This window comes from Triticum aestivum, chromosome 3B (assembly GCF_018294505.1).
Source record: "Triticum aestivum cultivar Chinese Spring chromosome 3B, IWGSC CS RefSeq v2.1, whole genome shotgun sequence".
NCBI lineage: Eukaryota > Viridiplantae > Streptophyta > Magnoliopsida > Poales > Poaceae > Triticum > Triticum aestivum.
The window spans coordinates 497368969-497383707 of record NC_057801.1 but is presented as its reverse complement, the minus strand read 5'-3'; the positions used below and the strand labels follow the sequence as shown (position 1 = coordinate 497383707).

General features: G+C 44.7%; 1 long non-coding RNA gene across 1 annotated transcript; it reads right to left on the bottom strand.

The window, feature by feature from the left end:
* Positions 1-5591: 5591 nt before the first annotated feature.
* LOC123070571 (uncharacterized) lies at positions 5592-6549 on the bottom strand. Its single transcript, XR_006433825.1, has 2 exons — positions 6236-6549; positions 5592-5991 (listed from the first exon to the last, which is right to left on the bottom strand). It is a non-coding gene; the product is annotated as an uncharacterized lncRNA (long non-coding RNA).
* Positions 6550-14739: the final 8190 nt, after the last annotated feature.

Below are 14739 nucleotides of genomic sequence, written 5' to 3'. Positions count from 1 at the left end.
TGGGCCGGCTGGAGACGCAGCTGCATGACATTCTTTGGGCCATCCATGATGGAAAAAACCGTGGTAGAAGCGAGGGGGAGGAAAATTTCAGGGAGTTGCTGGTTACGGTGGGAGGTCGGGGGCCGAGCGATGCGTGTTTCTCTCGTACACGTACGCGCGTGTGTGCGAGGCGTTGGCTCTAACTGAACCCGAGCGAGGCGTTGGGCTCTAAATGAACCCAAGTGATTGCACTGCGGGCTACACGTTACTGAACCCGAGCGATCGATCGATGGTTGTTAACTGAACCCGATGGAGCGATTCCTTCGCTACAGCTACTAACTGAAACCGACCGATTGGATGAACAGTGAGCGTTGCGGGGGGGGGGGGGGTTGGATGAACAGTGAGCGGTGGCGTTGCCTCTGGATGAACAGGACCCCGTGGTCTGGAGGGCTGGATGAACAGTAGGCGGTGGATGGGTGGCCATGGAGGGGTGGTTGAACAGGACCCCGTGGTGTGGAGGGCCGGATGAACAGTAGACTGTGGAGGGCTGGATGAACAGTAGGAGGTGGAGGGGTGGTTGAACAGTAGACGGTGGAGTAGCGCCCGGTGGAGACTGCATGAACAGGAACCCATGGAGGCTGGAGGAGGTCGATGGTAGGCCGTGAAGGCTGAGTAGGTCGACGGTGGAGATGAACAGTATCCCGTGGAGTCCTGTTTTGCGGCACGCCACAACCCTCCCGATGAAAAGGACCCCCGTTTCGACCGTAGCACTCCAACACAAGTCCGTTTCATCCGTTTTGTGGTATGCCACACCCCTCCCGATCAACAGGACCCCCGTTTCGACCATAGGAGGTCCGTTTCATCCGTTTTGCGGTACGCCACACCCCTCCCGATCAACAGGACCCCCGTTTCGACCGTAGGAGGTCCGTTTCCTCCGTTTTGCGGTACACCACATCCCCCCGATCAACAGGACCCCGTTCCGAACGTAGGAGGTCCATTTCCTCCGTTGTGCGGTACGCCAGGCCTCGTTTCCATTGCTTGATCCGTCCAAGCCCTCCCGCTGAACACGACCACGCATTCCGTTTCGACCCAGCCGGTTGGCTCCCACGCATTCTGTTGCCTCCCGATGAACACGACGCATTCCACTGCCTCCCCATGAACACGAGGCACTCCGTTGCCTCCCCATGAACACGACGACGACGTTGTTTCTTCGTTCCGACCCAGCCATGTACACAAGCCCTAGCCGTACGTATGCGCGAGTAGGCGTTCGAAACCCTGCCCGTATGTACGTACGTGGCCGTATTTTCTTTCTTGCACCCTCGCTGTTGTACGTACGTGTACATGCTACGTGCGCGCCGCTACTACGACATGTGCGCGCCTCTACATCGACCAGTATGTACGTACACGTTCGCGACCAGAATGACAACTCTACGTACGCTTCGACCAGGTGGGTCCCGACTGTCAGGCACTTCCTTGCCTACGAAGATGTAGCTGGTGGGTCCCAGCAATCAGGGGGGCAAATTGTTTTGTTTTTTTTGCCCGGACGCATTTCCTTGCATGCGAAGATGTAGCTGGTGGGTCCCAGCAGTCATGGGGGCGAATCATTTTTTTGCCCGGACGCACTTCCTTGCATGCGAAGATGTAGCTGGTGGGTCCCAACAGTCAGGGGGCGAATCATTTTTTATTTCAGACACACTTCCTTGTGTGCGAAGATGTAGCTGGTGGGTCCCGACTGTCAGGCACTTCCTTGCCTACGAAGATGTAGCTGGTGGGTCCCAGCAATCAGGGGGGCGAATTGTTTTGTTTTTTTTGCCCGGACGCATTTCCTTGCATGCGAAGATGTAGCTGGTGGGTCCCAGCAGTCATGGGGGCGAATCATTTTTTTGCCCGGACGCACTTCCTTGCATGCGAAGATGTAGCTGGTGGGTCCCAACAGTCAGGGGGCGAATCATTTTTTATTTCAGACACACTTCCTTGCGTGCGAAGATGTAGCTGGTGGGTCCCAGCAGACAGGGGGGAACGTTTTTTTCGCGAAATACTGTGGCCCGTTTGGTGGGTCCCCGCTGTCAGGTGGAGGAATAATTATTTTGCGCGTAATAAGGAGGCACTTCCTTGCTGCGGCCGTGGACCCAGCTGTCAGCCTCTCCACGTACAGTACTCTTCCGATGGAAGTCGGTCGTTGACCACATTGACCATGCCACGCCGAGAGCACCACGGCGGTGGACGATGGCGAGGCCTAGGAAGGGGACGACGCAGAGCCGGGGAAGGCGCGACAGTGGAAGCACGTGCGGAGAGGAGTACGAGGGTTCACCGGTTCGGCTGCGGTGTGAGGCTACCGTTGCTGCAGAATAACAGGGGGTGTGGGTGAGTAGAGGGATGCCCTAGCTAGCGGTGGGAGTAGTAGGGGGCGCTGAGGCCTGCGCGGCAGCACAGCCGGCCACGGGAGGCGGGAGGCGGTCCCGCCGGTGCTGCTTTGGCAGCTGGAGTAAGAAGATCAGAGATTGAAGAAACACGACGACTGTTGGATTGACATCCAATGGTTACGTCTGCTAGAATCGTTTGTTGACATAGTATATAATAACTAAAAAAATCTTGCATACGCGTCAACTAAACAGGCCCACAAGTCAGACCACTCCCTCTTTTTTTAATAATTTATATATAGCTCATGGCAACTTCTTATGCAATTTATTGCAGTCATTTTTTGGTTGGCCAGGGCCAATTTCGCATATTTCTGTGGGTTCCAAACTATTTTTAATACCGAAATGTCGAGCCAGATTTAAAGTACTTTGAAGATATATTTAAATTAGGTTAATGCCCAGTGAAATAGGAATCTGAAAATGTGAAAAAATCAGAAATTATAAAGTAATTGCCAATTTGTCATCTGTTTTTATATTTACAACCCATCTATTATATAATTAATACAAAAGACAAATAAGCCATCATATTCGTCCACATATGCTAATATTATTTGCACCGTTTGATCAAGAAAATAAGGGCTGAGATTTAAAAGATTTTACGTAACATATTAACATGTGCGTACCAATATTTTGAACTACCACGTTGTCACGTGTATACATGCTTATGCACGGAAAGACTTGCATCTGATCTAATTACGTTAGGCTAGGAAGGGTCATCATTAACTAAAAAAGGCTAGCAAGAGTCATGACCATGTACGAGAAAAGGAGTCGGACTCAAGGTCACGGACGTGTACGAGTCAGCAAAGAATTCCAAGATTTATCAATTCCCACATGAACTAAGCAAACATGTATTTTCCTTTTTCTAATTATTAAGAATCAAGGTATTATATATATATATATATATCCTCTTTTTAATCTGCAAATTATTTTTAACTTCCTTAACATCCAACATATTTCCAGAATTTTTTTGCCTCAGATAATCTACACAATACAGTCCATTCTTCAAGATACATTAGTAAAATTGTTAGATCATAGTCTCAGAAAACAAAAGGAGGTACGGTCACACGCTCATCCCTTCTGCTTATATCACATAGTCATCATTCAACAATAATTTTACAATACGACATTCAACTCTTGGGTCTGACCCATGATGTACTTTCTCAATAGCTCTTTTATCAAGATGTTAGGATGATCGAACACACAAGACGACCGAAAAATGGAAGGCATGGAAGCAACTCTACAATTGCATCAAATATACGCCCGCGATGCCCAAACGCCACAAAGAAACGTCCAACGAACTAAATACACGACATCAACACCATCAACCTCAGGTAATATCCACATGCAATGCTTCACGTGTGTCAGCATTTGATCTCAGCTCAACCTTGCTTCTAATCTTGTATGTCAAAACTCTTCTAACCATGTTTTTCCATGCATACACACACTGCCATGACAGTAGTGTGAAAGCTACAAAAAGAGCAACACTATAGAACACATATTAATTTATAGTGCCATACCAGATAAACAATATTGATCTCCAGATGTTCTGTATGTGACACCCCCATTATAGTCTCTATATCTCCAAATGCACTTACATGTCCGCAGTGGCAAAACATTATTAAGAAAACTCTGTATGTCACTAACAAAACTAATTTTGTAGAGATGACAGTCCAACATACGTCAGTGCTAGCAGCTCACCACACAAAAAGAAAGAAAGACCAAGCTCTAAACTCAAGGAGCACAAAGAGGACAAGGACTGCAGAGGGAAGAAGAAATACAAACATAGAGGCTCCTAAACAATTGAGAAAGGATAATGCTAAAGAAGATAAGAAATTGAAGCGTACAAGAAGCGAAAGCAGCAAAATTAACATTAGAATCAATGTTGGAGACAACAACAGAACCACAACCTCAATAAGTGCTAATAGAAAGACATGGAAATTCGGAAGGCCAACATACAAATGCTAATATTGCAAATCATTGCTATGGTGTGAAGAACGATTAAATTCAACAAAGGAACTAAGACACCCTCTTTTGGAATATGCTGCAAACAGGGAAAAATCAATCTGCCACCACTAAGAGACCCTCCACCATACCTCAGAAACCTCTTAAGAAGTGAAGGGCTGGATTATAAGGTCATACAACTCAATGTTTTCATTCACATCGATGGGAGGAGTTGTGGACAAGGAAATAAACACTCGCAAAGAACTTTCTGTTTTTCGTTTGCGTGGACAGAACTACCACCACATCGGAACTCTTTTACCTAAAGGTACAGACAAACCTTGGTTCACACAGCTGTACATCTATAATAATGTAAATAAGGTGGCAAACAGGATAAGTGCGTCAAGATGCAATGATAATAAATCAACAGTGGACCCCAACATCGTCAAAGAACTGCAAATAATGCTCGACGACAACAACATCCTTGCAAAAACAAAGTAGGAATATATTTGCCTAAGCAAGCATTCTGCCATGGACAACTGTATGTGGCATTATCGAGAGTGACAAACAAGGAAGGATTGAACGTGCTGATCAATAACAAAGAGTGTCCAACTGAAGATGCCACAAAGAATATTGTTTATAAAGATATTCTAATTTACAATATAGTTCATCAAGTCAACAAAACTAGAATTTTGCATAGACAATGCATGTGCAATTACATAGAGTCGAAGACAACCTAACCATATATATAAATATGTCTGATCTTTCCACAAAATATTACTTTTTTGTTAATTAGTTATTTATTACCCCTGAATATTTTTATCTCTCTTCTAACATCATATAAAAAAGTTGAAGCATGGATATTTTTACATAGCTACATACCTCCGTTTCAAAATATAAGCCTTTTTAGATATTTCAATACAGACTACATACGGATGTATATAGATGTATTTTAGAGTGTAGATTCACTCATTTTGCACCTTATGTATTCCGTACTGGAATCTCTAAAAAAACTTATATTTAGGAACAGAGGGAGTTTTAGAGTGTAGATTCACTCATTTTGCTTCTTATGTAGTCCTTATTGGAATCTCTAAAAAAACTTATATTTAGGAACGGAGGGAGTACTATATTTGATCATTCTAGAGAAAGTTCACAAAGAAATTCCACCTAAATAGCGATTACTAATATCTCTGCACTAACACTCTCATCACTCTCACGAATAGTCTCTCAAAAAAAATAGACATCAACATAGCCTCCTCAACCAAATAAATGTATGTGTATTGACGTATATAAATGTTAACAAATACAGACAAGACAATGAATTATTGAAAGATTACATGTGTTATAGGTAGTAGACGAAACAATGAAGTATTGAACACCTTTCGCTATACGGAACTTCACATAATTAATACGGATGTGTTGAAGAGACAAGCTAAATTGAAGAGACGATCTAGGTTGGGCAGAATGTCAACTGTTAATTCCCCAAAATAACGCAAGGTAAGCAAACGGGCGGGGGGATATGAGCAACTCTGACATAAATTGAGGCAAACCTTCGCTCGCTTGATCCTAAAAAAACTCCATGCACATATTGGTCACCTCTCTGCATTTGCCCTTCCCGGCTTCTGAGTAGTACCTCACCGGAGAACACTCTCTCCGTCTTGCGAGCATGAAAATTATGAGTAAGAAGAAACCATGCGAAGATAAAAAAAATAGAGAAAGGTCAGTAGACCATAAGCATCTCCTTATCTCCGCCAGAAAAAATCTCCACGAGCTGCAGGCAGGGGATAACAGGAGACCACAAGCCGATTTCTCATGAAGAATCCAAAATCCACACAATTGCTGGATCCTAGCAGACTAAGCATCTGGGAAGGAAGGGGAAGGAGGGGAAGAGGAGAGATTACCTGGAGGAGTGCTGCCGCTTAGGTTCAAGGGGGGCGAACTCCACGGCCATCCAATCGACGGCGGCACGCGAGCAGCAGGCACGTGTAGTCGAGCTGGAGGACCAGCCGCCGCCAAGAGCCTGCAACGACGACACTCTGCCGCAAATCCTACTCACCACGTCCTTCTCACTTACTGGATCCAACGATCTGTGGATGAATCCCTAGATCAGGGAAGAAAAAGAGAAAAATGAACGAGAATGGGAAATGGGTTCACGTCAAGAGAAAAGAATGGAAAAGGTACAGATGCAAAATACTACTCCCTCCGTCCAGAAATACTTGTCCGAGGAATGGATGTATCTAGATGTATTTTAGTTTTATATACATCCATTTGTATCCATTTCTACGACAAGCATTTCCGGACAGAGAGAGTACTGTACTAGATTAAAACGGTGTAATTTCTCAAAAAAAGAGATTAAAACTGTGTCACATCACACCTCTTCCTCCGATCCCATCTGTCACATGCTGCTCTGTCGCGATTGCATCGAACGGACTGTGAGCGGCCGCACGGGACACACGGAAAACGCGTAAGCACTTTCTAGCATTTTTTCGGGTGGGGATGCTTAGCCGGCCGTAAGTTATATGAAGTGGAAACAAATATTTCTTTTCTATTCCATATATTCACTCCTATAACGTATTAGGTTTTCATTCCATTTTTACACGAGGGTATATTAGCTACAGAATATACTGTGAAAGATTAGTTATAAAATTGAACTTTCTCAAAAGCACAGAAGCTACGGAATTCAGTATTCCATGATGGATTGGGAACATGTAGTAAAAACAAACAAATGAAGAAATTGTTGGCCATTGACACAAAAAAATGTTGGCCAAACTAAAATAATATTCACTCCATTCGGAAAATGTGTGATGGTTTTAGTTTAAATTTGAATTAAAATCACGACACTTATTTTGAAACGAGGAAGTACGTGAACATAACCAAAACACAAACAATGATATGAAGAGGAAAATGCATATTTCCGTACAATACAATGTAAAAAAGAAAACAAAATGCAAGTCCATGTGACATATAATTTATTAAAAAAATATAAAATATATCAATTCTAGCCGCGCAATTGCGCGGGTGGACCCGCTAGTTTCATATTACTTTCAAGATTTGCAGGCGTCTTGAAATAGTTGCAGCCCATCAGGGCATAGAAAAATAAGTAGGCCTGGATTGGGTATTCTTCAGAAAAAATAAACGGGGCTCATTTTCACAAAGAAAAAATAGCTGGGCTGGTCACATGGTGAACATAAAATATAAGCCTGGGCTAGACGGGCCACAGCCCAGTTCAAACCCTGCTCCATCTCAACAATACCAAACAAAAAAATACTGCTCGAGTAGCTACGTCCCAGGTGTTAGCCGATCTTGTGCTGTTTTCTTGTCTATTGAATATGTACGCTCACAATGTCGTGGGTCTCAGATGTCAGTAAAACACTAGGAGGAAGCATTTTATTTTTCTATACGATGACGTGGTGGGCCCTTACTGTCATCCTCTCCCCGTACTTCTGCCGATTCCTGTTGTTTGTTGACCATGTTGACAACACGAGAGGGTGGCGCCGCGGCGAGCGCACCATAGCACACGGAGGACGTCGGCGTTAACAATTTAGGAGACGGTGGGGCAGCAATGCCTGCGCTGAGGCGCAGCCAGCCGTGGGAGGCGGAAGCAGGCGGCCCCGCCGGTGCTGGTTTGGTTTTGGCGGCTGGAGGAAGACAGGACTGAAGAAACACGACAGACTGTAAAACCAGGAGGAGTACTTAACAACCTTAACTGAAACCAGCAGGGGCACTTAACAACCAAAGCTGAAAGCAGTATGAGTACTTATACAGGTTCAACCGTACAAAGCATGCCTCGAACAGTGCTACTTTGCCTACAGTTAACCAAGGGTGTGGCCGCCAAGCCCCAGGACAAGGCCCAGGCGCCACCCCGCGCATGCACAACCTTCTGAAAGCGGCTTCATCTCGCAATGTGGTCAATAAACAGGATATTCTCTTTAGAGCCATGGAAAAGCATGAACATAATCTTCTATCCTATTCTCCAAGATGGACAGGCCTTTATTTTTTGAGACCACCCACGAATAAGTATCTTTTCACCTCCAAGGGGATTTGAGTAGGTCGACACAAACATCATGTTGTGACCATGCGCAAGTCTGACCCGACCATGGTCAGGCATCTGTATTGGAACAATAGTACTCGGCAGTCCTGTTTCAAGAAGATCACAGCTGTAAAACTGTGTATAAGCAATAGTTTATGAACAACATATATAACATAAAACAGTTCATACCAGAAAACAGCTCGTACCATAAGTTTCTCGACACAGTTGGACATGTTCAACGATTGCAGCAGTGGCACACATATCCCACGTGGCTTCCACCATTGAAACGCCCGACAAGGACCTCAAGACGATCAATAAAGTGTAGGAACTTGTGGATGTCGATCCAGTCAACTTCAGTGCCATTAGTAACAGCCGAGTTATTACAGAGTAACAAATGAGAAGACTGCTTAACTCTTAAAAAACCTACACGTGCCACCAATTATAAGAAAATATTAGTTAGAAGTAGCATCTTCGTGAGAGATTCGTTGCTACTTCTAAAGTTAAATTGTGATTAGTTAGACAAAATAGGTGGATTAAGAAGTAATCGAGGCAAGAAGCAAGAACCAGATACAAAACTAACATGGATGAACAATTGGAACGACATCGGGGTGGAAGATTGCAGTGAAGATGAGATCAGGTTCTGCTATTTCCATCAACATTCGTGCGCCAACTTTCAGTCCATAACACTTGAGAATGTTTATCCAAGTTCGGCCATAAAAAAGCAGTGATCTTCTTGGTTCATGAACCCAACTCGGAAGTAATATCCATGGATTGTCTTCACTGTGACCATTAAACTAGTGTATTCAGTTATGGCAAGGCCGAGCATCTTGAGTACATGTGTTCTAGCAGAGCAATTAATACACTGCAGGAAAAATAATATGGGAACACAGCATGTTCAAAAAAAACCCACCCTCCCAGATAGAGAAGAGGATTCTAGGAACATACTATGCACGTTTCAAAATGCTGTGGTAGGATGAGAAGGAACAAGTGTGGCGTCTCGCCGAGGGCGCAGAAATCTATAGGGTACTCGCACTTTGGGCACTGCAACTGAAACACACTAGATTCAGTATGAAGAAAAATGCATCAACGGCGGCGACTACCATCCTAGGATTACCCGCAACCAAGGGATACCTGGTTCTCCATGAGAAAACCCTATGCAATCACCGATCGGGGGTTTTCTCTGAACGAGCAGACGAGGGAGAAGAGGATTCAGGCGCAATGAAATATTGCCGCTTCGTCCGTCCAGCTTACTGCTAAAGCTGGAAAGGGGGGGTTGTGATTTGACGGCTCATTGGGCATTACTGCGGCGCTATGACCGGGGTGTGTATACCGTGAAGTTGTGCAATCTAATTTGTGCATATGGCACGTGGACCCCGTTGCCGGTTGCCCCACATATCAGCGAAAGGAAGTAGAAAGACAGGAGTAACTAGTTACACATAAATATATTTTTAGACAAAGAGATACTCCCTCTATAAAGAAATATACAAATATTTTATATCACAGGCTCACCTTGCCGAGAAATATACTCCCTCTGCAACGCACGGGCATTATGGGGGTTCAGCTTTTTTTATCGGGATTGAGCTGAGAATATAATACTTAGATAGGCTCACGGTTCTGGACTTTGGGCCGCAGGCCGACCCTGCATGTTTGGGGGACCATGTGTTCTACCTCAGCGCTTTTCATATTGCAAGCGATCGGTACTCCGCTGGTTTTAGATGCTTGTCGCAAGGCGAATACACAAAATGGAATAAAGCATGGCAGCTGTTGGAATGAAATCGAATGTCACACCCTGATTTTCATGCCACTACACTTAAGCTAACAATCATGATAAAATGAGGTTTGACAAAAACTTTTGAGTGTTTTGGACCTTGCCTTGATTGGTTTTTGTGTGTTGTTTGCAAGTGCTCTAGAAATCAAATAAATCCTCCAACTTCGATACTTCATTTCCTTGCCCCAAACTTCTGCCCAATGATCATGCCATGTGTATAGAGCAATATAGTATTTTCTTACAAAATTAATTTGGCCAAAAAGTATTTTCTAAAATTAGTTTTTCAAAAACCCCTGAATTGAGGTTTGCACTGCAGGTACTTTATTAAGGGCAGTAAAAATCTTTCCAAAAATATATTTGACTCCTATTAGATATAGGATACCCAAAAACCACAAAAATATAATTATAAAGGTTATTTTCCTATTTTATTTAAAAGCTTTTTATTAAGACCAGAAATGGTCTTTAATAGGGAATTTTTTTTTGTTTCAAAAATATTTTACAAAAACCTAGAGAAACTCAGTGGACATATATTGTCCATATATAAGAGTTTCAACACATGGTCATGTTCAAAATATTGGTCAAATCCCTCAAAAACCCTTTCTGGATATTTCAACCTTTTGAAATATTTACAAAGGAAATATTCTCCAAAAATTCCAAGAAATTCTAGCATGTCACATATGACATATTAGATGATCTTGCCAAGTCTCATGACTTGGAGAACAATATAACATCATCAAATCCCCTGAAAACCATTTCTGTCCATTTTGACGTTTGAGCAACTTTACATTGTCAAACATTCCCAAATGTTCTCAAACCTTGTGAACATTCTGAAATGTTCTAATTATTCATCTAGACCAAATGGCACAAGTTGGAGAACAAGTTAACTTGATCAAAGTGCCCCAAAACCCTTCCTGTCCAGAACCAAATTTGAACAACTCTACATTGGAAACTTCCTCCTTTTGATCTCAACTTTTGTGGACATGTTCAGAGCCTCAAATGATGACACTACACCAAGTGGTGCATCAAGGAGAATAGGTTTGCATGACTAAATCTTGGGAAGTCCATTTCTGTTGATTTCTAGGGTTTACAAAAGTTGCATTGGCAACTTTGCCCAAATGGACTCAATATTGGTGGAACCTATTATTTTATCATACAATTTGACCCTGTCAAGCCTCATGACAAGAGGAGTTCATATTCTTGCCCAATCCAGCAACAAACACCTTCTGCCATTTTACTAAAACCCCTGTTTTGGCCACTTCCACTCTTCTCCATGGCCTCAACTTTTTACCACAGCCCCTCCTAGTCCCCTTGCACCTCCAGTAGAAATGGCAAATCCATAGCTCAATTATTGGAGGGGTAAAACCCCACTTTCCCTCTCTGGACAGCCCTTTTCTCTCTCTCCCTCAACCTCTCTCCTCTCCTAGTGGTTCACTAGGGCATCCAAGGCCACCTCCCCTTTGTTTACCAACCCCACAAAGCCCCAGACACTAGTGGACACGCCCCTGGCACATAAACAATGCCATGGCGTGCAGAGCTCGTGCTCTGGAGCATGCTACAGTGCACTGTAGCTCACCCATGCCAAGGGCATAAGACGGCCTTGGGCGGCGGGGTGGTGTCCCCCGAGGTCGCCTCGGCGTCCGAGACATGGCAAGGTGTCGGGACCCTCCTAGACCTATATCCTCCCCCCTCTGCAAGGCTCACAGAGCGCGTCCGTGGACGCTGCCCATGGAGCACTAGCGCCTCCTCCATATAATCCATCCCCCGAGCTTTCTCTCGCCTCGGTTGGACCCTTCTCTTTCCCGTGCACCTCCTGGACAGCCTCCCCCTCCCTCTCGTGCCCTCCAGCACTCCCCCCATGGCCGGAATGCCGCCGCTGGCCTCCGCTCCGATTCGGACAAGGACGAGGTCCTCCCCACCTCCTCTCCCCTCCAGAAGAGCCGCCTCTCCGCGGCGACCCCTCCGGTGGCCGGAGCTTGGCCGGGGGTGCCCTGTGCCGCCGGGGGCAAGCGACAGCCGGCGCTCACCCGCGACCTCGATCCCCTCTGTCGCGGGCGCGGGAGGAAGGAGACGACCCTGCGGGTGGGCCCCGCGGGTCAGCGACTCAGCCGGCGGGCTCCGGCGTTTAAGTGGAGGCGGGATCCGGGTAAACCGTCTCCCCCGCAGAGAAGCGTACTCCGCTAGTCCGTCATCGGCGTGGCCCTCCTTGCCGCGTGGCCTGGCAGCTGGGCCGGCCCAATGCGCTGTGGCGCTATGCTACGCTCGGTGCGCAGTATAGGTATAATCCCTTCCTTTGTCTTTTTCTTTTTCCAGAAACTTGTAAAATCTCCCAAATATTCAAATTAACTCCAAATCCAATGATTCAAATTTCTAGTAGTTTCTAAAATCATGCCCTACCACATGGTGCTATTGTCATATTTTTACAGAAGCATTTCCTTCACAAATATTTATCAAAACCCCATTTTTCCATTTCTGTGATGATTTTTAGAAAATTGATCCAAATGCCATGATTCAAATTCGTAGATGCTTCTAAGTTCATAACTTAGTTTATGAACATTTTTTGTAATACTTTCTGTACCGCACAATATAATGAGCCATTTCTTCATATTTTTCAACTTTGCAAATTCATAGGGAATTCATTTGAACTCCAAATCCAGTGAAACCAACTCCTAAATGCTTCTAAAATCATGATTTGTTAAATGGGTGCCTTTGCTCATTTTCCAAATATATATTTCTGGACACTTCTTGCAAATCCATAAATCCCTTGGTTCCATCATATCAAAATGTTCAGAGATATCCCTTGATCCACTTCCAATGAAATCACCTTGGTCATTACTCATATGACCAGAGGTATCCTACAAAAATCCAACTCATGTTTTTAGAGCACTTTTATTTCCTGCCTTGTTGTGTTGCTTATTATGGTTGCTTTCGACGATAGTTGATGAAGTAGACGAAATGCTCGGAGTTGGACCAGAGATATTTGAAGACCTCGAAGACTTTGTTAAAACAGGCAAGCAGCCCTTTGACCATGTCTATGAAACCCTTTTTATGCATGTCATATAGCACCATATTGTTGTTGCAACGGAATCATGATGGGGTGGTAACCACTTTGATGGTTTGCCACCGTACTTCCTCGTTGATACTTGCATTGTGCATGACCCTACCTTCTTATGAGGGTTATGCCGGTGGGAGTAGATAGGATGATAAAGTAGATGCTACGCAAAAAGGGACGGGTATATGCATGATGAAGGAGGCAAAGTATTTTCAAAGTACTTTTCGAAAACCCCATCGGGTGCCACTTATGCCCGAGGGAGATGATGAGATGGGTAACCACTTGATGACGAAGTGGTGTACCGAGGAAAGTGTGTGTTGTTTTCGAAAACGGATTAGATTTAAGATTTGTCGACTGTCCCAACCTTACATGCGCAACCACTCTACCCTTATATGGGAAAGGGCATTATTGATTACCTAGGTCGATACTAGCTTGGAGCCCGCATTACTAGTGACGGGGAGAGTTGGTGCTCTCTCTCGGGACGGGGTCGTGCCAGGTAGGGCGGCCATGACTGTTTTCACAGGGCACCGGATACACCGTTGTGTCCCCTCTCGGATGTTACGATCTCGAGTGAGTCTCGTATGATGTACATCGTGAGGATACGGAACAACGAGTGGACTCCTTGTTAGTGTCGTCTAGGGAAAGGTAGTGATCGGGTGCTTACCCCGGGTACTTGAGGTATCGCGGGTCGTGGATGACACGGAAGTTCCCCGGATCTTGTGGGTACAGTGTGCAACCTCTGCAGAGTGTAAAACTATTCGAATAGCCGTGTCCACGGTCAAGGACAGTTGGGCGGTGCTGCTTAAACTATGTCCAGAGTTTACAAACCAGTGTGTGTGTTTGGATAAACTACTTGGGTCAAGTCAAAGGACTTGACGTGATTGAGATGGGTTGGTGCCCACTCTATTTATGTTGATATCTGTAACCTGTCCTCATGGTTACTTGAATTCTCTTGATGCATGTCTTACAAGTTGTTGAACATGTCATTGCACTCAAAACTAGCTTTCTGCAAAAATTTACCTATATCATGCATTGTTGTATCTTGAACCAAAACATGGGTTGCTTGCGAGTACATTCAAAGTACTCATTGGCTTGCCACTGGTTATTTTATTGGCCAGGCATGAAAGAACAGGATATGATGAAGAATACTTCGGTGACGAACATGCGAGCTAGGACGCTTCCCAGTCAGAATGCCTGTAGGGTTAAGGCAGATGGCATGGGTCCAAGTTATCGACGAAGATTTCCGCTGCGATGTTATACTCAAGACTTGACCATAATGGTCCTACTTGTGTAATACGGTATGTATGGATGTAAGACTCTTGTTATTCAGCTTCTGTGTGTTCAGTGAGCATTGATCTCTGGGATCACTGTACACGTGCATTCGGTGATCACGACTTATGAGTCGGGGTCCCCACAGAGCTGGTATCAGAGCCATCCTGACTGTAGGAAGCCTTAGTTAGCATGGTCGTTAGTTAGGGTAAAACTATTTCCAAAACTACTACTAGTTTTCAAAACTATCTATACTTCTCTTCCCTTCTCAGTTTTTCGAAAACTAAGG